We start from the raw sequence: 23038 nt of genomic DNA on the forward strand, positions 1-23038 counted from the left end.
GAGGAGAGAAATGTAAGACAGACAGTTTATAAAAAATGGACAGAGGAAGGAGACGAACACAGAGTCCGGCGCTAGGCATAGAATCTTCGGAGACGGACTGCGTTCCATGGGTTCGGCTCAAGTCGGTTATCCGATGCATCTTGCAGGCGGTATGCTCCACCAGTCAGGACTTGGTCAATGATGAAGGGACCTTCCCATTTGGGCTTGAGTTTGTCCTTTTTCTTATCCGGCAAGCGTAGAACTAATTCGCCAACATTGTAATTTTTGGCCCGTACTTCTCTGCTTTGGTATCTTTGAGCCTGCTGTTGATAGAATGTGGAACGGGCTTTTGCCACGTCACGCTCCTCCTCCAAGGCGTCCAGACTGTCCTGCCGATCGAGCTTGGCTTCTCTTTCTTCGTACATGCGCACACGAGGTGAGTCATGAATTATGTCGCAGGGCAAAACTGCCTCTGCATCGTACACCATAAAGAATGGTGTGTATCCGTGGTGTGCTTCGGCGTGGTCCGCAGCCCCCAGAGTACGGAGTCGAGCTCCTCTACCCAGTGCGTATTAGATTCCTTGAGGGACCGCACTAATCTGGGTTTGATGCCCCTCATGATAAGACCATTTGCTTGTTCGACCTGGCCGTTAGTTTGTGGGTGATAGACGGAAGCATAATTGAGCTTGATGCCCATGTTTTTGCACCAGAGTTTTACCTCGTCGGCCATGAAGTTTGTGCCGTTATCAGTGACGATGCTGTGGGGGACGCCGTAACGGTGTACAACCCCGGATATAAAGTCTATCACCGGTCCGGATTCGGCCGTCTTAACAGGCTTGGCTTCTATCCATTTGGTGAACTTATCCACCATGACCAGTAAGTATTTTTTCTTGTGGGTTCCACCTTTAAGGGGTCCAACCATGTCAAGCCCCCAGACCGCGAAGGGCCAAGTGATGGGGATACTTTGGAGGGCGGTGGGTGGCATATGGCTTTGGTTTGCAAAGAGCTGGCAACCGACGCATCGTTGGACTAAGTCCTGAGCGTCTGCCCGGGCCGTCGGCCAATAAAAGCCTATATGGAAGGCCTTGCTTACAAGGGACCGAGCTACAACGTGATGACCGCCGAGTCTGGCATGAATTTCAGCCAGAAGGTTCCTCCCTTCCTCTTCGGAGATGCACCTTTGAAGGACTCCGGTAGTGCTTTTCTTATAAAGCTCTCCCTCATGGACTTTATAGGCCTTAGATCGCCGCACTATGCAGCATGCCACATTTTGGTCCTTGGGGAGTTCCTACCTAGTAAGGTAGGCTAGGAATGGTTCTGTCCATGGGGCGATGACGGCCATTATTACGTGGGCTGAAGATGTTATTTCGTTGGCAGAGCTGCCGATTATGTCAGAGTGTTCGGTGTCGGGCAATGCGGTTGGGTTCGGGCTGTTATTGCCGGGTTCCCCTTCCCATACCACGGATGGCTTGAAAAGCCTTTCCAAGAAGATTTTGGGGGGACTGCATCGCGTTTTGCGCCGATGCGTGCCAGGACATCTGTCGCCTGATTATTTTCCCGGGCTATATGATGAAATTCGAGCCCCTCGAACCGAGCTGACATTTTTAGGACGGCGTTATGGTAAGCTGCCATTTTTGGATCCTTGGCATCAAATTCTCCATTTATTTGAGATATCGCGAGGTTCGAATCCCCGCGCACCTCTAGGCGTTGAATGCCCATGGATACTGCCATCCTAAGGCCATGTAGAAGGGCCTCATATTCGGCTGCGTTGTTGGAGTCCGTATACATTATCTGGAGTACGTATTGAACTGTGTCTCCTGTGGGGGACGTCAAAACGACGCCAGCCCCTAGACCGGCCAACATTTTGGAGCCGTCGAAGTGCATGATCCAGTTTGAATATGTGCCGTACTCTTTAGGGAGTTCGGCTTCCATCCATTCGGTAATGAAGTCGGCCAAAACCTGCGACTTAATAGCTCGCCGTGGCTTGTAAGTTATGTCGAATGGGAGGAGCTCAATGGCCCATTTTGCAATCCGGCCCGTCACGTCGTGGTTGTTTATAATATCGTTAAGTGGCACTTCCGAGGCTACTGTTATTGAACACTCTTGAAAGTAGTGTCGCAGCTTCCGGGATGCCATGAATACCGCGTACCCAATTTTTTGATAATGCAGGTACCGTGACTTGCACGGAGTAAGGACAGTGGACACATAATAGACCGGCTTTTGAAGGGGGATTTGTGTCCGTCCGTTTCTCGTTCGACGACAAGCACTGCGCTTACAACCTGATGGGTTGCTGCAATGTATAGTAGCATTGGTTCGCCAATGTTTGGCGCGGCCAGGACTGGGTTTGTTGCCAATATGGATTTTATTTCATCGAGTCTGGCCGTGGCTGCAGTCGTCCACTCGAAGTGTTCGGTGCGCCGAAGGAGGCGGTAAAGGGGTAGTGCCTTTTCTCCCAAGCGGGAGATAAAGCGGCTTAGAGCCGCCACACATCCGGTTAATTTTTGTATTTGTTTGAGGTCCTTTGGGATATCCAATTGCGACAGAGCTTGGATCTTGGCTGGATTTGCTTCAATTCCTCTACCGGATACAATGAAGCCCAAGAGCTTTCCGGCTGGTACGCCGAAAACGCATTTTTCCGGGTTGAGCTTGATGTCGTATGTTCGGAGGTTATCGAATGTGAGCCTCAAGTCGTCTACTAGAGATTCGACATGTCTTGTTTTAACGACCACGTCATCTACGTATGCCTCCACTGTTTTGCCGATCTGGTTTGCCAGACATGTCTGAATCATGCGCTGATATGTTGCGCCGGCGTTTTTGAGCCCAAAGGGCATTGTGTTGAAGCAGAATGGGCCGTATGGCGTGATGAATGCCGTTGCGGCTTGGTCTGAATCTGCCATCTTGATTTGATGGTAGCCGGAGTATGCGTCGAGGAAACACAACGAATCGTGTCCTGCGGTAGCGTCGATGATTTGATCGATGCGGGGGAGGGGGAAGGGATCCTTTGGGCAAGCCTTGTTAAGGTCTTTAAAATCAACGCACAGGCGCCAGGATTTGTCCTTCTTTGGTACCATCACAAGGTTTGCTAGCTAGTCCGGATGTTTTATATCTCTGATGAATCCGGCCTCCAATAGCTTGGCTAGTTCCTCTCCCATGGCCTGTCTCTTAGGTTCGGAAAAACGCCGAAGAGCCTGTTTGACTGGCTTAAATCCTTTTAGGATATTTAAGCTGTGTTCGGCCAGCCTGTGTGGGATTCATGGCATGTCTGAAGGGTGCCAGGCAAAAATGTCCCAGTTCTCACGTAGGAACTCTCGCAGTGCGGCGTCTACATCAGGGTTTAACTGTGCCTCGATGGAAGCTGTTTTATTGGGGTCCGTTGGATGGACCTGGAATTTGACTATTTTGTCCGCCGGTTTAAAGGAGGTGGACTTGGATATTTTGTCGAGTATCACATCGTCCCTATTCACCGTGGAGCGCAGCGCAGTCAGTTCCTCAGCCGCTAGGGCTTCGGATAGTGCCTCGAGGGCCAGTGCGGCTGTCTTGTTTTCGGCGCGGAGTGTTGTGTCCGGATCACTAGCGAGAGTGATGATTCCATTAGGCCCGGGCATCTTGAGCTTCATGTACCCATAATGGGGTATTGCTTGGAAGATTGTAAATGCTTCCCGCCCTAGCAGAGCGTGGTATCCGCTACTGAACGGGGCCACTTGGAACGTGACCTCTTCGGACCTATAATTATCCAGCGTGCCGAACACCACATCTAGTGTGATTTTTCCTGTACAGCGCGCTTCCCGACTGGGGATTATTCCTCTAAAGGTTGTGCTGCTTTGCTCAATGCGGTTCCAGTCTATTTCCATTTTTTGAAGGGTTTCCTCATAAATGAGGTCGCTTCCGCCATCCAAGAGTACCTTGGTAAGGCGAAAGCCGTCCACTATTGGACTGAGGACCAATGCGGCTGGTGCTCGGGCTGTTCAGAATTTAGGTTCATCACTGGCATTAAAAGTAATAGCCGTGTCACTCCATGGGTTTATTGTTGCTACTTGGTAGACTTTGGCAAGGCTGCGGAGTGTTCTTTTTCGCATATTATTTGATGCGAAAGTCTCGAAGACTGTTAATACCGTACTGGTGTCCCTGGGGTGGCTTTCTGTGGCTTCTGGAATTAGAAGATCTTCACCAATTTTAGCCACCTGCCGGAGTATCCAACATGCTCTAAGGCTGTGGGTTGGTGTGGCACCCTCTGTATTTTGAATTTTACAGGGTCCATTAAGCCATCCTTCCAGTACGGTTCCATGCCCTGTAGAGGGTTTCTGCTTTTTGGTGTTTAACCCGGGTGTCTGGCTATGATGCATCCTTTTATTTTGGACTGGGTTTGTATTCAGGGCCGGATTGTCCCAAAATTTTATTTCGGTTTTCCAGGCGCTTTCCATCGCACAGTATTTTCGTACTATGGATGCCAAGTCAGCGAAGCGTGTAATATCACGGCGACTTATGGCGTTGAGGATTCCCTTGTCCGTGCAATTATTGCAGAAGAATGAGATTGCGTCTTCCTCATGGCAGTCCTTTATCCTGTTTATAACCAGGAGGAATCTAGCCTAGTAATGATGTACTGTTTCTTTGGGCTCTTGCCTAACTTGGGATAGATCGCTTATGTTCGGGTGGGTGGGTGGAATTAAATCCAAAACCTCACCCAATCTGAGACTCCGGGGCCGAGGAGTTTCCGGACTCGGAAGTTTGGATTCTTGGATGTTGTCCAACGAATCTAGCCCATTACCTGACTTTAAGTTCAGGTCTTGACTCCCCTCCGCGGATATCCGGCTTGGAGGGATTGGGAATCCAGACATAGCTAGTCCTTAAGATAGATGAAGGGTCGCCGCACTGTCCCTCTACCACTGCAACGTGATGGGTGACCTGGGGAGAGTTAATCTCTCTTAGATCAGGTTTAGGCCCAATCTAGTCATAGTCTATAGCGACTCCCAGGGCGGTGATGCGATCCAAGAGCTCGTTTAGGGAAGAGAGCTCCGTTGGATCTAACTGCTCGGTGAGTTCCAAGTTGACGTGAAGATTGCTTTTGATGACCCGAGAGTTCATCGTCGGTGCAGCAGCCGAACAGGTGGTCATAAGAAAACCACCTAGCCGGAGAGTTTGGCCGACAGCCAGAGCTCCCTTAGCAACGGTGCCGTCTTTAAAGACGGGACGAGACATCCTTCCTGATGGCGACGGCACAGAGGAACTCTCGATGAAAGCACCAATGTCGGTGTCAAAACCGGCGGATCTCGGGTAGGGGGGTCCCGAACTGTGCGTCTAGGCAGATGGTAACAGGAGACAAGGGCCACGATGTTTTTACCCAGGTTCGGGCCCTATCGATGGAGGTAAAACCCTACTCCTTCTTGATTAATATTGATGATATGGGTAGTACAAGAGTAGATCTACCACGAGATCAAGGAGGCTAAACCCTAGAAGCTAGCCTATGGTATGATTGTTGTTCTGTCCTACGAACTAAAACCCTCCGGTTTATATAGACACCGGAGAGGGCTAGGGTTACACAGAGTCGGTTACAATGGTAGGAGATCTACATATCCGTATCGCCAAGCTTGCCTTCCACGCCAAGGAAAGTCCCTTTCGGACACGGGACGAAGTCTTCAATCTTGTATCTTCATAGTCCAAGAGTCCGACCAAAGGTATAGTCCGGCTATCCGGACACCACCTAATCCAGGACTCCCTCAGCTGCCCTTATCTTCCATGTTAGGCGGGTTATTCTCAAGAGGAGTGGACTCCGCTCCTCACTCACGAGAAAATGGCTGGTCACCGGGATGCCCAGTCCCATGCTTTATGCAAACTAAATCAAAATAATTGCAAACAAAACTCCCCCTGGGACTGTTGCTAGTTGGAGACACTCGTTGTTTCGAGCAAGTCATGGATTGATGCTTGTTGGCGGAGGGGGAGTATAAACTTTACCATTCTGCTTGGGAACCGCCTATAATGTGTGTAGCATGGAAGATATCGCCATCTCTTAGTTGTTATGTTGACAATGAAAGTATGCCGCTCAAAATATTATTTATCTCTATTTCAAAACCGAGCTCTGGCACCTCTACAAATCCCCGCTTCCCTCTGCGAAGGGCCTATCTATTTACTTTTATGTTGAGTCATCACCCTCTTATTAAAAGCACTAGCTGGAGAGCGCAGCTGTCATTTGCATCCATTACTATTAATTCATATTGGGTATGACTATGATTGGATCTCTTTTACCATGAATTACAATGTCTAGTCAGTCCTTGATCTTTAAAGGTGCTCTACATTTATGTTTTGCGCTCTCAGAAAGGGCTAGCGAGATACCATCTTGTTATATCATATTATGATTGTTTTGAGAAAGTGTTGTCATCCGAGATTTATTATTATGGCTCGCTAGTTGATTATGCCATTGCTATGAGTAAACATGAGACCTAGGAGTTATTGCAAATGTGGTTAGTTATAATCTTTGCTGAAAACTTGAATGCTGGCTTTACATATTTACAACAACAAGAGCAAACAGAGTTTGTAAAAGTTTTTATTTACCTCTTTCAGTTTATCAACTGAATTGCTTGAGGACAAGCAAAGGTTTAAGCTTGGGGGAGTTGATACGTCTCCGTCGTATCTACTTTTCGAAACACTTTTGCCCTTGTTTTGGACTCTAACTTGCATGATTTGAATGGAACTAACACGGACTAACGCTGCTTTCAGCAGAATTGCCATGGTGTTATTTATGTGCAGAAACAAAAGTTCTCGGAATGACCTGAAACTCCACGGAACGTCTTTTCGGAAATAATAAAAAATCCTTGCCAAAGATGAAGACCAGGGGGCCCACACCCTGTCCACGAGGGAGGGGGGCGCCCCCCCCCCCCCCCCCCCCCCCCCCGCCCCAAGGGCGCGCCCCCTACCTTGTGGGCCCCCTGGAGCTCCTCCGATGCCAATTACAACTCTATATATTTGCTTTCGGGGAGAAAAAAATCAAGGAGAAGAAATAATCACGTTTGACGATACGGAGCCGCCGCCAAGCCCTAAAACCTCTCGGGAGGGCTGATCTGGAGTCCATTCGGGGCTCCAGAGAGGGGAATTCGTCGCTGTCGTCATCATCAACCATCCTCCATCACCAATTTCATGATGCTCACCGCCGTGCGTGAGTAATTCCATCGTAGGCTTGCTGGACGGTGATGGGTTGGATGAGATCTATCATGTAATCGAGTTAGTTTTGTTAGGGTTTGATCCCTAGTTTCCACTATGTTCTGAGATTGATGTTGCTATGACTTTGCTATGCTTAATGCTTTTCACTAGGGCCCGAGTGCCATGATTTCAGATCTGAACCTATTATGTTTTCATGAATATATGTGTGTTCTTGATCCTATCTTGCAAGTCTATAGTCACCTACTATGTGTTATGATCCGGCAACCCCGAAGTGACAATAATCGGGACCACTCCCGGTGATGACCATAGTTTGAGGAGTTCATGTATTCACTATGTGCTAATGCTTTGTTCCGGTTCTCTATTAAAAGGAGGCATTAATATCCCTTAGTTTCCATTAGGACCCCGCTGCCACGGGAGGGTAGGACAAAAGATGTCATGCAAGTTCTTTTCCATAAGCACGTATGACTATATTTGGAATACATGCCTACATTACATTGATGGATTGGAGCTAGTTCTGTGTCACCTTATGTTATGATTGTTACATGATGAACCGCATCCGGCATAATTATCCATCACCGATCCAATGCCTACGAGCTTTTCCTATATTGGTTTCCGCTTATTTACTTTCCCGTTGCTATTGTTACAATCACTACAAAACACCAAAAATATTACTTTTGCTACTATTACTTTTGTTACTATTACCACTACTATCATATTACTTTTCTACTAAACACTTTGTTGAAGATATTAAGTTATCCAGGTGTGGTTGAATTGACAACTCAACTGCTAATACTTGAGAATATTCTTTGGCTCCCCTTGTGTCGAATCAATAAATTTGGGTTGAATACTCTACCCTCGAAAACGGTTGCGATCCCCTATACTTGTGGGTTATCAAGCGTCACCACGAGAGCCTTTGGCAGGCGAAGACCACCTTTAGTCAGGATAACTTGTACTAGTTGTCTTTGAGTTAGTCCTGGATTAGGGGGTGTCCGGATAGCGGGACTATACCTTCGGCCGGACTCTTGGACTATGAAGATACAAGATTAAAGACTTCGTCCCGTGTCCGGAAGGGACTTTCCTTGGCGTGGAAGGCAAGCTTGGCGATACGGATATGTAGATCTCCTACCATTGTAACCGACTCTGTGTAACCCTAGCCCTCTTCGTTGTCTATATAAACCGGAGGGTTTTAGTCCGTAGGACAGAACAACAATCATACCATAGGCTAGCTTCTAGGGTTTAGCCTCCTTGATCTCGTGGTAGATCTACTCTTGTACTACCCATATCATCAATATTAATCAAGCAGGAGTAGGGTTTTACCTCCATCGAGAGGGCCCGAACCTGGGTAAAAACATCGTGTCCCTTGTCTCCTGTTACCATCCGCCTAGACGCACAGTTCGGACCCCCTACCCGAGATCCGCCGGTTTTGACACCGACATTGGTGCTTTCATTGAGAGTTCCTCTGTGTAGTCACTTTTAGGCCCGATGGCTCCTCCGATCATCGACAGCGATGTGGTCCAGGGTGAGACTTTCCTCCCTAGACAGATCTTCGTATTCGGCAGCTTCGCACTGCGGGCCAATTCGCTTGGCCATCTGGAGCAGATCGAAAGCTATGCCCCTGGCCATCAGGTCAGATTTGGAAGTTTGAACTACACGGCCGATATCCGTGGAGACTTGATCTCCGACGGATTCGAGCCATAGCCGAGCGCGCCGCACTGTCACGATAGGCATGATCTAGCTCTGCCACCGAACAGTGCCTTGGAGGCCGCACCCGTGTCCGCTCCGACCCTTAGCTCGGAGCCAACTACGCCAATCGACGACGGGTGGTTGGACACCGCCTCGAGGGCTGCCATCTCTGCAGCGATAGAGCCGATTATCCTTTGCGAAACCCATGGTTTCAAGGTGCCAGACTCCCCTCCGGACTCCGAGCCCTCCGCGCCCCTGCCAATCGAATCCGATTGGGCGCCGATCATGGAATTCACCGCCACGGATATCTTTCAGCACTCGCCCTTCGGCGACATTCCGAATTCACTCAGGTCTCTCTCTTTGTCAGGAGTGTCCTGGCCGGACTATGACCGGCAGGATTGGGATGCGGACGACGAAGAAATTCGATGCCCACCCACCACCCACTTCATAGCCACTGTCGATAATTTAAACGACGTGCTCGACTTCGACTCCGAAGACATCGACGGTATGGACGACGATGTAGGAAACGAACATGAACCAACGCCTATAGGGCACGGGACAGCCACCTCATCTCATGATGTATACATGGTGGACACACCTAAAGGAAGCGACGACGAGGAACACAGGGATGCAACGAGGGATCGTTCACTCGAAAAGCAATCAAAGCGGCGACGTAAGCGCCACTCCAAGCCCCGCCTCGACAAAGACAGCAGCCATACAGACCCAGCCATAGAGCAGGACGAGCCGGCGGACGATGAACATGCCTCCGAGCAACCGTCCGAATAGGGCAACTTGGATAAACAAACCGAACAACCCGTCCCCGGCGAAAACAACAGTCCGGAAGACCTTACGCCGGATAAGCTCATGGAGCAGAAGAACCTCCACAAAAGGCTCGTCGCCACTGTGCGTAGCCTGAAAAAGCAGAAGCGGAAGCTCAAAACTGCGGAAGATGCACTCAGAATCAGATGGAGCAAAGTACTCAACACCGCAGACAAATACAGCGGCAGTCGCCGCACCAAAAGCTATCCAAAGCGAAAGCTACTGCCTGAATTTGACGAGGAGGCCTTAGAGCCCCCACAATCAAAAAATAAGAAAGCCACCCGGTCGGATAGACGACCCCATGGCCAGCATAGAGCAGCAACCGGCGCCGCACACAAACCGGCACGCGATCCACTCAAGGATTCGCATCAAAAAGATGGCCCAGCCAGATCTCTCTATGGGCCAAGAAAGCAAGCTCTAGTAAGCAATGCAACACAACAAATATCCGAACATCACGGCACACCCAAATACAGGGGTGCCGCACACCCCCTATGTTTCACCGATGAGGTGCTGGACCATGAATTTCCAGCGGGATTCAAGACCGTAAACATAGAGGCGTATGACGGAACGACAGACCCTGGGGTCTGGATTGAGGATTATATCCTCCACATACACATGGCCAGAGGAGATGACCTCCACGCCATAAAATACTTACCCCTTAAGCTCAAGGGGCCAGCCCGGCATTGGCCTAAGAGCCTCCCAGAAAACACCATTCGAAGCTGGGAAGAGCTCGAGGATGCTTTTCGGGCAAATTTTCAAGGGACCTATGTCCGCCCTCCGGATGCAGACGATCTAAGTCATATAACTCAACAGCCCGGAGAGTCAGCCCGGAAATTCTGGAACACATTTCTTACTAAAAAGAATCAGATAGTCGATTGTCCGGACGCCGAAGCCCTAGCAGCTTTCAAACATAGCGTTCGAGATGAATGGCTCGCCAGACACCTCGGCCAGGAAAAGCCAAGAACAATGGCCGGATTAACAAGCCTCATGACCCGCTTTTGCGCGGGAGAGGACAGCTGGTTGGCAAGATGCAATACCAGCGACCCAAATACATCCGAAGTCAGGGATGGAAATGGGAAACTGCAACGAAGCAAGGACCAGCGCCAGAATAAGGGAAGCAGCCCAAAGAGCACGGCAGTCAACGCTGGATTCAAAAGCTCGCGGCAGAATCAGCAAAAGCCGCCCCTCAAGGATAACAGGGACGAGCTATCCAACTTAAACAAAATCTTGGACAAGATATGTCAAATACACAGTACTCCCGGGAAGCCTGCAAACCACACCCACAGAGATTGTTGGGTCTTCAAGCAATCCGGCAAACTCAACGCCGAACACAAGGGGCTCGACACACCAAGTGAGGACGATGAAGAACCCCAAAAGCAGAGCACCAGGAAACAAAAGAATTTCCCACAAGAAGTCAAAACAGTAAACTTGCTTCACGTGACGAAAAGAGTGGCGCCTATAGAGATACGCGCCATACGGCCTATCCCAAAGGAGTCCCGCCGCTGGTTGTTAAAACCGATCACCTTTGACCATCAAGATTACTCTAGAAGTATCCGGAAAGTAGGCTAGACTGCCTTGATATTAGATCCAATAATCGACGGACTCCACTTTAAACATGTCCTGATGGACGGCGGCAGTGGTTTAAACCTGCTATATCAGGACACAATCCGCAACATGGGGATAGACCCAACAAAAATTCGCCATAGCAACACTTCCTTTCAAGGAGTAACGCCAGGCCCGAATGCCCACTGCATGGGCTCTCTCCGGCTAGAAGTTATGTTCGGCTCCCCCGACAACTTCCGTCGCGAAAAGTTAACCTTCCATATCACCCCATTTTCAAGCAGTTATCAAGCATTACTGGGACGCGAAGCTTTCGCTCGCTTTAACGCAATACCGCATTATGCATCTCTTACGCTTAAGATGCCCGGTCCACGAGGCATCATCTCATTTAAGGGAAAACATTGAGTGCGCCTCCTGCGCGGAAGACTGTGCAGCTGCCTTGACAACCCCACACTAAAACGGCTTCACCTGCCAAAGCACCTAAACAGGTCGTTAAGACCACGGACACGGCTAGACGAGTCCGGCATAAACATACAATTGATGAAGGCTTAATAGCCGTATACCCCTATACTAGGGGCTCCATGCATATAAAACAAGAGACAATAAAGCTCAAATTTACCCATTTCGAATTATACTTTGTTTATTTAGCATAACTTACGTTCGGCACGATCTTTTTTCAACTAAGTTCCTCTATTTTTACAGATGAACACCGTGCTACGCCCGTCCATGATACGGCACAACGGAGACACAGGCGCAGACGTGCAGCAGGGACCCGTTCCAAGGATTCTTTTCAGATTAAGACCCTGCGTAAACCTTTTTTACTGTCTCTTGTTGATACACATCCCCTGGTTTCTTGGTATAACCGAGGAGGAGGCTGGCGTTTTGGCATGTGGCCACGTCAAAATTTTGCGCGTACCTGGACACTAGGGGCTTATTACTAAGGGCGATGTCCCGCCCGCCCTCATAAAGACCGAATACCTTAGGGAGTGTTCGGCGTCGCGAGTTTGGCCTTATATGCATCAGCTCCAAATCATGTCTTTGGTCAAATGTTGGGTTTTCCCGTTTCCTGTGTTTTGCTGCCTTATGTTCCGCTCTATCGGCTAAGGCGGCACCAGGAGAACTACTGCGATTGTGCCCCGGTTCTGCCAGGCGAGCACCTCAGTAGAGAAAGCCGAAAACTGACTGTCATGATATAGCGCGAGACTGGTCAACCACTCGATGACCTAACGGAATCTTTAGGATTCCTCCGCATTAACGAAGGGCCATTTCCCGGCCAGACACATAAGCGCCCCAAGTTCCGGCGAGCGCAGGCGCCACCAGGGGCTATATAAGTAGCCTCACTGTCGAACTCCTATGGCTAAGTGAAAGTGATAAAGTATCATAGTCCGATTGCCTAGTTCGCTGCGCTATCACCTCCTTTGTAGGACCAAGACGTTGGATCAAGTGTGAAAATGCGCCTTCTGCGAACACCCCCGCATTATTTGCGTGGGGGCTGAAGCCGACGACTGCCATCTTTCAGATTATATATATCTTAAACGGCCACACAAGTGGTATTATAATACTTGCAGGCACAAGTATAAAAAGCTTCTACAATTTATCAAAACATTATTTTACAATAATATATGCTATTCAAACATAGTATCCTTCGAGCACTGCGTCTCTATTAAACGAGCACCTGGCAGAACTTCCTGAAAATAGTGCTCGGCAGGTACTTGGCTTCCATCTGAGTCTTGGGATGCAATAGCGGTGGTCTCCATCTCCGCCCAGTATGTCTTGAAACAGGCAAGAGCCATCCGCGCACCCTCTATGCACGCTGACCTCTTCATCGCATTGATATGCGGCACCGCCCCAAGGAACTGCTGCACCAAGTTGAAATAACTTTTCGGCTCTGGCCTCTCCAGCCACAGATGACTCATGACATACTTCATGGCGAGTCCGGACAACCTATGTAGCTCAGCCCATTCGGCCAAACGATCGGCTAATGGCAGCGGACGCTCTGGATTGTGGAACTGCGACCAGAAGAGCTTTTCCACTTCACGATCTTCTTGATCTCGGAAGTGTTCGGCCGCATCTGCGACACTCGCCGCCAAATCCAGATAGGTGTCCGCCGTACTCCACATCCGGTCTAACGGAGCATGTTTAGGATCACAGAACTTCCTCCATAGCATAAAGGGCTTTCCAGCCGCAATGTCTCCGGCCTGACGCAGCTCCTCCTTCATAGCTCTCATCGCAGAGCGAGCATCCTTGGCATCTGCAACGGCCTTCTCCAAGTCCGTCTGCTCTGCCCGATCTTCTTTTTCAAGAATCTTGCAACGGTCAGCAGCGTTCTTCAGCTTCACGGCTATCTCGGCCATTTCCTTCTTGCTTTGGCAGTGAGCAGCCCATTCAGCTTTCAGCTCTTCAATTGCCTTTCTGGCAGCCGCATCACTTTTCCTGGCTTGCTCCTTGGCTCGGGCAAGTTCCGCCCGAAGATTCTCCATGGCAGCGGCACCATCTGTATCAAGCGCACACGTTGTAAGATACTGGCATCAAGCTCCTCTTACCAGGTGCCGCCGGAGAAATAACATACCTTGTGCCTCGTCAAGCCGCTTGTTGACAAGCGTGATGTCGGCATCTGCCACGTCAAGTTGCCGCTTTAGCTCGGCAAATTCATCAGTCCGGCTGGCCACCGGACACTTCGCCACCTACGTATGAAGGCGACACATTAGACCTAGGATTATGATCCTCTGCCGTTGTCACTTTTGACAATGCACAGAGTCTCAGGGGCTATTATCTACACAGGGCGCATCTTATTTATGCGCAACTGTCAAAAAGGGTACATTATTTCGCGTACCTCAAAACCTGTCAGTAAACTCCTGACGGCCTCGTGCAATCCGCTCTCCGCGGATGAAATCCTCTCAATCACTGTACCCATCAATGCACGGTGCTCCTCTGAGATAGATGCTCTCCCTAGCAGATCCTTCAGTTCCTCCGGCCGCGCACCGGACAGTGCCGGACTCGTCCGATGGCCCTTTTCGAAGGCCGGACGCGGAGGGCTTTGGGGCCCCATATGACTACCTTTCGGCCCTGCCAGATTCGGAGAAACCCTCTGCGACGATACCTCAGGGTCGCCCGCCTTGCAAGGCGGTACGGCAGGGGGAGGCGTTCTGCTCTCCATCATCTCTGGAAGAAGATCCCCCGAAGACGAGCTCTGCTGAGAAGGGCTGAGGTCCGAGCTACAAGGTAAATTTTTGGTTACTTTTCTCAGATATAAAGCAAGGATTTCTCTCATTTCTTAAAAAGAAAACCCTTCTCTACTTACGTTCCGGTGGAGGGCTGATCCCCTTGAGGGAACAATTCGGCCACAGTATCCCCCGGCGTAGGACCCTCTAACGAAGATTTCTTCCCCCGCTTTGAGGCCATGGTATCCGGGTCTTCAAAGGCGTTCCTCTTCTTCCCCTGAGGGGAGGAATTTTCGATTCCTCCTTTCCGAAAAGCCTCCTTCGAGGAGGCCGTAGCTCCCTTGTCCCCTCCCTCGCTTTCCTCCGAAGGCACAACCTCCAACATCCTGACTAGCACGGGATCCGGCGTGGTCTCGAGGAGGGGGGCCGGACACCTGATTAGCTTTGCTTCCACTATCCACTCCTGTTTAAAGGACAACTCTTTTAAGGGTAATTTTATGATAAATATACGGATGGTGAGTCCGGGCATGAGGCTACTTACTTGATTATCCGGGCGATTGCAACTCAGACCTGCGTCCTCGGTCAAGTCTGGACACATTGCTTGTGATCCGAAGAACAATTTGTACATCTCCACGGGCGTCGCGCCCATGAAATGTTGGAGAGCTCGTGGTCCCTCCGAATTGAACTCCCACAGACGGAGGGGTCGACGTTTGCAGGGTAGGACTCGACGAATCAGCATAACCTGTGTCACCACGACCAGACTGATGTCTCTTTCTAGGAGATCTCGAATGCGGACCTGCAACAAGGGCACGTCCTTAGACGGCCCCCAGTCCGGTCCTTTATTGACCCCTGACGCTAGCTGCGGTGGGGGACCCGAGCGGAAGGCAGGTGGCGCCACCCACTTGGTGCCCCTGGGAGCGGTGATATAAAACCACTCTCGTTGCCATGAGCTGGACTCCTCTTGAAAAGAGCCCTCGGGCCATGGAGCATCAGCATTCTTGCTTATAACAACACCTCCGCACTGCGCGTGCCGTCCCTCAATCATCTTCGGCTCTACTTTGAAGGTCTTGAGCCATAGTCCGAAGTGAGGAGTAATACGGAGGAAGGCTTCACACACAACGATGAATGAGGAAATATGGAGGATGGACTCCGGAGCTAAGTCGTGAAATTCCAGCCCATAATAAAACATGAGCCCCCTCACGAAGGGATCCGTCGGGAAGCCTAGCCCCTGGAGGAAGTGAGACATGAACACCACGCTCTCACCAGGCTCGGGCGTGGGAATGACCTGCCCTTGAGCAGGCAGCCTATGCGGGATTTCACCGGTCAAGAACCTGGCTTCTCTCAGCTTTAGCACGTCCCCCTCCGTGACGGAGGAAGGCATCCATCGGCCTCGAAGGTCGGAGCCGGACATTGTTGAAGGTCCGAAGCGCCCGAAATCTGGAGCCTTGGGTGTTGGAACTTGAGGCGAAGGGCGAACTCGTTTGAGATTGAAAGAAAGGAGTGAGGCCTTGGTCTCTTTATAAGAGGTCGAATACCAAGGGCCCTCCCCGTAACCGTTTGGGAATCGCCATTGATTGAGAAAACATACCAACGGGCACGATTGGGTTACCCACGTCCGTATTGATGAGAATCCCGTAAATAAAGGGGACACGATCTCTGCTTCGATAGGACGTGCCAAGGAAACCGCCTTGCAAAACGCGCTGAGGTGGGACAGTAAATAAAGGCTTGGCCATGGTGTGATGTCACGCTGCGGTATACGTCAGCAGATTAGATTTGTGTAAATATTATTCTCTCTATGGCAACATGTGGAAACTTATTTTGCAGAGCCGGACACTATCCTTGTGTTTAAAATCTTCTATGAAGTATTCGGAGGAGGAACCCGCCTTGCAATGCCGAAGACAATCTGCGCGCCGGACTCGTCATCGTTGAAGCCTGGTTCAGGGGCTACTGAGGGAGTCCTGGATTAGGGGGTGTCCGGATAGCCGGACTATACCTTCGGCCGGACTCTTGGACTATGAAGATACAAGATTGAAGACTTTGTCCTGTGTCCGGAAGGGACTTTCCTTGGCGTGGAAGGCAAGCTTGGCGATATGGATATGTAGATCTCCTACCATTGTAACCGACTCTGTGTAACCCTAGCCCTCTCCGGTGTCTATATAAACCGGAGGGTTTTAGTCCGTAGGACAGAACAACAATCATACCATAGGCTAGCTTCTAGGGTTTAGCCTCCTTGATCTCGTGGTAGATCTACTCTTGTACTACCCATATCATCAATATTAATCAAGGCGATTAAGTTGGGTAACGCCAGGGTTTTCCCAGTCACGACGTTGTAAAACGACGGCCAGTGAATTGTAATACGACTCACTATAGGGCGAATTCGAGCTCGGTACCCGGGGATCCGCCGGTTTTGACACCGACAGTCTCCCTTCAAATTTGGCCGTTGTTGGATCCCTTCCTTCCTACATTTTGGAGAGGACCAGGGCCTCTATAAATAGGACTAGCCACCACTGTAGGAAGGGCCAAGGACTAATCTTGGGCCATTCAGATCATCCTCAACCACACAAGCTCACCGAGATCAAGGACGCCTCTCCTCGGGAGGTTGTTCTTCCCTTGTACTTGTTCATCCTCAGCCCAAGGGGCAATCCACCACACCACACTGGAGTAGGGTATTACACCACATTGGTGGCCCAAACCAGTATAAACCCCGTGTCCCTTGTTCTGCGAGTTCGACGCACTGAGCTTTGAGATCGCGATGAGTGCGTGAGCTAGAGGGGGAGAGATCTTCGTGTGCACCCCAGTGTTTGAACCTCAAGGGTTTTGCCGGAACCCGCAATCCGACAGAGTTCATACCCTAACTCGGTAGTGAACTCGCTACAGCGACAACGGCGGCGAAGATTCCCGTTGACTGCGGCGGAGACCAGCGGGCGGAGGTCGCTGGCGATGAGGAGACGATCCAGATACCTCGAGTCGGCAGAGCAGGATATGCGCGGGCGAAGGGTTTCGGGGGAATTTCCAAAATTTTACCTGTGGGTATATATATCCTGACCCTGTTTGTGTGACCGAGTGGAACGACTCGGTGGCACCGACATGCAGAATCGCAAGTGGTTACTGCAACTCGGTGTAATGGAATAGTTCAAATCGGTTGCACCGAGATTAAAAACCTAGATCAACTCAATGAACTCGGTATGACCGAAGGGATGAATCGGTCAGACCGAAGTACACAGAGAGGTTTTGGAAGTTTAAGTGTATGACGAATCGGTGGCTCTGAGTGCTCCTCACCCAGAGGGTTTGAATCTGACTTGATCAAACTTTGTGATGTAGCATGAATAGAGTTTGAGACTAGAAAAACATAGATAGCTAGAGTGAGGTCTTAGGCATTCTTGTCCATCCATTTGGCAAAAGAAAAGCCCAAACAATCAAAGCAACAAATGGATGTCCTCGAATGAGAAAAATATGCAATCAACATGCTCACACAATAAGATGGCAAATGAAATATGTGGCAAAGCATGCACAAACACTCTAGCATCTATCAAGCAATTGGCGATGACTAGGTCATCTATATATGAGTATATTGACTGAGGAGTTAAATGAGAACATTTGATCTTAGGTCATACTCATAATTTAAGCAAAAGTGGGGTTACCACTTTTACATAAAGCATCGTTGTGTTCACACCATTAGAGTTGCTTTAGCTCAATTCTTAGAGTAAAGCTCCCCCTAGATGTGATATCCCCCCTAAGAGGGATGAAATAACCTTGGGTTTTGTCGATGACGAATTCATGTAGATGTTGATGATGTAGATGCTCAATGTTGATGTAGATCATTTGGAGCAATCCATTGGAGTGAGTTGCACTTTCAGTACCTACATGGGTTAGTCCCACAAGGAACAAACAAGGATATCCATACACATAGAGTGAAGTACACACAAGATGTTGTCCATGAAAGCATTAGGTTACCTTGTCCCTTGACTTATCAACAAGAGGGTTTGTGACTCCTTGAACTAGTGCAAGATGTGGAAGTTGTTTGCACTTGTTCTTGCCAATGAATATGAGTCAAGTGTGTTGGCGGAGTCACCCTCAAGAACTCTCTAGTTCTACTTCTTTGGGATCCACATCATCTTGATGGGATCCTTGGAGTTGTAGTTGTACTTGATGAGGTAGAACTTGATGTAGTCTTGGGAACTGACTTGACCAAGACCTTAGGAGCTTCTTCAAATGCATCAATCTCCTCTTGAAGCTTGTCCTTGCCTTTTAACTTGTGGTCTTGTGGTGGAAGATCATCTTGAGCTTGTGTCCCCTTGAAGGAAGTGGGATCATACTTCTCTTATTGAGGAACAAACTTCATCTTGGGGTATTGATCTTCTTCCCACTCAACTCCATTGGCATTGAACTTTCGTTCAAAACCAACACCTTGATTCTTCCGGTGCCTTCCTTGCTTGCGTACAATTTCCTCAAATTGCTTACTTCCGGCAAGGCTCTTGTAAACACCTTTCTCTATAATTCCCTTCAATAAGCTATTTTCTTGCTCAAGTGTAACTTGGCTAAGAGAATCATTAGTGGAATCAAGAGAACTACTAGAAGCAACAATATTGGATTTAGCATGATTGTTGTTACTACTAGAAGAAGAATTTTTCTTACTCTTGTTGCTAGATTTTACCTGTGGCATATAAGTAGACAAGAGTAAACGCTTGGCAATGTAAGAAGAACTTTTCTTATGAAGATCATCATTGATTGCTTTTAAGAACCCATGCTCTTGCTCAAGATTGAGCTTTTCAAAGTGTAGCTTCTCATGAGTCTTTAAAAGCTCTCGATGATCTTCCAAGGTAGTTTCATGAGCTAACTTAAGAGTGTTTAGTTCTTTAGTTAGACGCTCAATCTCCTTCTTATCATCGTCATTCATTTTATCTTGAATAGCATGATTAATAGCAAGTTCATCATAGTTTTCATCACTAGAGTTGTCAACAAGTAAATCATCATCACCTAACAAATCATCTTCATTACTATTGAAATCAACATACTTGGGGTGTGATACCTTTGGGCCTTTAGCCATGAAGCATCTTCCAATTCCTTCATTTGGTGAGTAAAATATGTCATAGGAGTTGGTTGACACAAGTGCTAGACCGGCAACACCTTCATCTTCAGTATATTCGGAGTCGGAGTGATAACTTCTCTCGGAGTGGTGGTCGGAGTCGGAACCGGATACCCATTCACCAACATGAGCTTGATGTCTTCGTTCTGTATAGCTCCTTGATGACTTGTCCTTCCTTTCTGAATCCTTGCTCCTGCGAGAGGTTCTTCGTTCATAACGATCATCTCTACTCCTTCTCTCCCTTGGAGGCTATTATTCTCTTTTGCTTCTCCTTTTAGGTGAGTCTTCTCTTCTTTTTTAGGGAGCCGTACACTCATTGGAGTAGTGTCCGGGTCTTCCACAATTGTAGCAATTACGCTCACGACTAGAAGATCTTTTGTCATTGTAGGACCTTGACTGGGAACTTCTTTCCTTGCTTCTACTCTTGTAGAACTTGTTGAAGTTCTTCACCATTAGGCTCAATTCTTCATTGAAGGCTTGTTTCTCACTTGATGATGTAGGAGACCACTAGACTTGTTGTGAAGCTCTTCTTTATCCTTAAGTGACATCTCATGAGCTACAATTCTACCAATGACTTCCGTTGGCTTGAGATCTTTGTAATTAGGCATCATTTGGATCAATGTGCACACCGTATCATATTTTCCATCCAAGGCTCTTAGGATCTTCTTGATGATGAATCTATCGGTCATCTTTTCACTTCCTAAGCCGACAATCTCATTTGTGATGAGAGCAAGCCTAGAGTACATTTCAGCTATACCATCACCATCCTTCATTTTGTACTTGTTAAGTTGACTTTGAAGCACATCCAATTTGGATTCCTTAACAGAGTCGGTACCTTCATGCATATCAATCAAAGTACCCCAAATTTCCTTTGCATTCTCAAGACGACTAATTTTGTTGAATTCTTCGGGGCACAATCCGTTGAAGAGGATATTGCAAGCTTGAGCATTGTATTGCAACATCTTCAATTCTTCTACGGTAGCTTCACAATTTGGTTCTCTCCCATCAAAGAATTCACATTGCAAGCCACTACACACAATAGCCCAAACGGCGGGGTTATGTCCAAGAATATGCATTTTCATCTTATGCTTCCAACTAGCAAAATTAGTACCATCAAAGTAAGGATCTCTACGTTGGTAATTTTCCTCACTAGACTCCATACTCTCCTAGGTTGTGAAACCAAGGCTATGATCACCAAAGCTATGGAAATCAAGGCAAATGGAGACCAAAGCTCTGATACCACTTTTAGGATCGAAAGTACGTCTAGAGGGGGGTGATTAGACTACTTGACCAAATAAAAATCTAGCCTTTTCCCAATTTTAAGTCTTGGCAGATTTTAGCAACTTAGTACAAGTCAAGCAATCAACCTACACATGCAATTCGAAGAGTATAGCAGCGGAATGTAAATCATTGCATATGAAGGTAAAGGGGAGGAGTTTGGAGGGAACAAACGCAATGTAGACATGGAGATTTTTGGCGTGGTTCCGATAGGTGGTGCTATTGTACATCCACGTTGGTGGAGACTTCAACCCACGAAGGGTAACGGTTGTGCGAGTCGACGGAGGGATCCACCCACGAAGGGTCCACAAAGAAGCAACCTTGTCTATCCCACCACGACCATCGCCCACGAATGACTTGTCTCACTAGGGTAGATCTTCACGAAGTAGGCGATCTCCTTGCCCATACAAACTCCTTGGTTCAACTCCACAATCTTGACAGAGGCTCCCAAGTGACACCTAACCAATCTAGGAGACATCACTCTCCAAATGGTGTGTTTATGACGAACTCCTTACTCTTGTGCTTCAAATGATAGTCTTCCCAACACTCAACTCTCTCTCACACAGATTTGGATATGGTGGAAAGATGATTTGAGTGGAAAGCAACTTGGGGAAGGCTAGAGATCAAGATTCTTGTGGTTGGATTGGAATGTCTTGGTCTAACACATGAGTAGGTGGTTCTCTCTCAGAAAATGAATGCTGGAAGTCTAGGCACGTTCTGATGGCTCTCTCCACGAATGGAGGATGGGTGGAGGGGTATATGTAGCCTCCACACAAAATCTAACTGTTACACACAATTTACCAAACTCGATGGGACCGGATAGTGAAACTCGGTCAGACCGATATGGTTCAAAATGTGAACGCTAGGCTTTTCGGTGGGACCAACAAGATCAACTCGGTGGGACCGATGCGTCAGGGTTAGGCCATAACTTGATCTCGGTGAGACCAATCACATGAACTTGCTGAGACCGATTTCAGTAATAGGCAAACAGAGAGTTGGTCAGGCAAACTTGGTGGGACCGATCGCTCATTTCGGCGAGACTGAAATGTTATGAAAAGGAAATGAAGAGTTTGCATTGCGAACTCGGTGTGACCGATCGCTCATCTCGGTTAGACCGAAACGTTATGAAGGGAAACAAAGAGTTTGCAATCCCATCTCGGAGAGACCGAGATCCCTATCGGTGAAAACGAATTGATTAGGGTTTCTGGCAGTGGCTATGTCAAGTGAACTCGGTGGCACCGGATAGATCAAATCGGTGGGGCCGAGTTTGACTAGTTTAGGACATATGTGGAAATGAGAAAGTGGTTGAGGGCTTTTGGTGTTGGGGAACATAGTAATTTCAAAAAAATTCCTACGCACACGCAAGATCATGGTGATGCATAGCACCGAGAGGGGAGAGTGTTGTCTACGTACCCTCGTAGACTGAAGCGGAAGCGTTGACGCAACGTAGAGGAATTAGTCGTACGTCTTCCCGATCCGACCGATCCAAGCACCGAAACTACGGCACCTCCGAGTTCTAGCACACGTTCAGCTCGATGACGATCCCCAGGCTTCGATCCAGCAAAGCGTCGGGGAGGAGTTCCGTCAGCACGATTGCATGGTGACAATCTTGATGTTCTACCATCGCAGGGCTTCGCATAAGCACCGCTACGATATGACCGAGGTGGAATATGGTGGAGGGGGCACCGCACATGGCTAAGGAACGATCACAAAGATCAACTTGTGTGTCTAGAGGTGCCCCCCTGCCCTCGTATATAAAGGAGCAAGGGGGGTGCGGCCGGCCAGGAGGAAGGCGCTCCAGGAGGAGTCCTACTCCCACCAGGAGTAGGATTCCCCCCCCCCCTTTCCTAGTTGGAATAGGATTCGGGAGGGGGAAAGAGGAGAGAGAGAAGGAAGGGGGGCGCCGCCCCCCTCTCCTTGTCCTATTAGGACTAGGGGGGAGGGGCGCGCGGCCCAGCCCTGGCCACCTCTCCTCTCTTCCACTAAAGCCCACTAAGGCCCATTTACCTCCCGGGGGGTTCCGGTAACCTCCCGGTACTCCGGTAAAATCCCGATTTCACCCGGAACAATTCCGATATCCAAATATAGGCTTCCAATATATCAATATTTATGTATCAACCATTTCGAGACTCCTCGTCACGTCTGTGATCATATCCGGGACTCCGAACAAACTTCGGTACATCAAAATATATAAACTCATATTGAAACTGTCATCGTAACGTTAAGCGTGCGGACCCTACGGGTTCAAGAACAATGTAGACATGACCGAGACACATCTCTGGTCAATAACCAATAGCGGAACCTGGATGCTCATATTGGC

The sequence above is a fragment of the Triticum urartu genome, chromosome 3, assembly GCF_003073215.2.
Source record: "Triticum urartu cultivar G1812 chromosome 3, Tu2.1, whole genome shotgun sequence".
Classification (NCBI taxonomy): Eukaryota; Viridiplantae; Streptophyta; class Magnoliopsida; order Poales; family Poaceae; genus Triticum; species Triticum urartu.